Here is a 423-nt window from a genome sequence, read left to right as displayed (position 1 = left end):
AACATAGCTACTTATTGAGTCTTGGCTGTGGCCCAAAGCACTCTGTCTTCCCGTATTACCACCGGATACATACATGCCACAGACACATAATTGGGGGAACCTTTTCAGATTGTGACTCAGCTTTGCTAGAGTCCCCAACTAGAGGTGTCCAGGGTTCTTAAGCACACTCTTTTTGCCTTGGATCACAACTTTATTTTTTTTCTTTTCTCTCTCTTTTTTTCGAATTTTTTTCTTTTTCTCTTTTTTTTTTTCGTTTTTCTCCTTCTTTTTTTTTGTATTCACTGCTTTTTCTTGCTTCAAGAATCATTTTTATGATTTTTCAGATCCTCAGTAACATGTCTCCTTTTTCATCATTCTTTCAAGAGCCAACATTCATGAACCACAAATTCAAGATACATATGCACTGTTTAAGCATACATTCAG

Source organism: Arachis duranensis, chromosome 10, assembly GCF_000817695.3.
Source record: "Arachis duranensis cultivar V14167 chromosome 10, aradu.V14167.gnm2.J7QH, whole genome shotgun sequence".
Lineage (NCBI taxonomy): Eukaryota > Viridiplantae > Streptophyta > Magnoliopsida > Fabales > Fabaceae > Arachis > Arachis duranensis.
Note: the sequence above shows the minus strand (reverse complement) of the source record.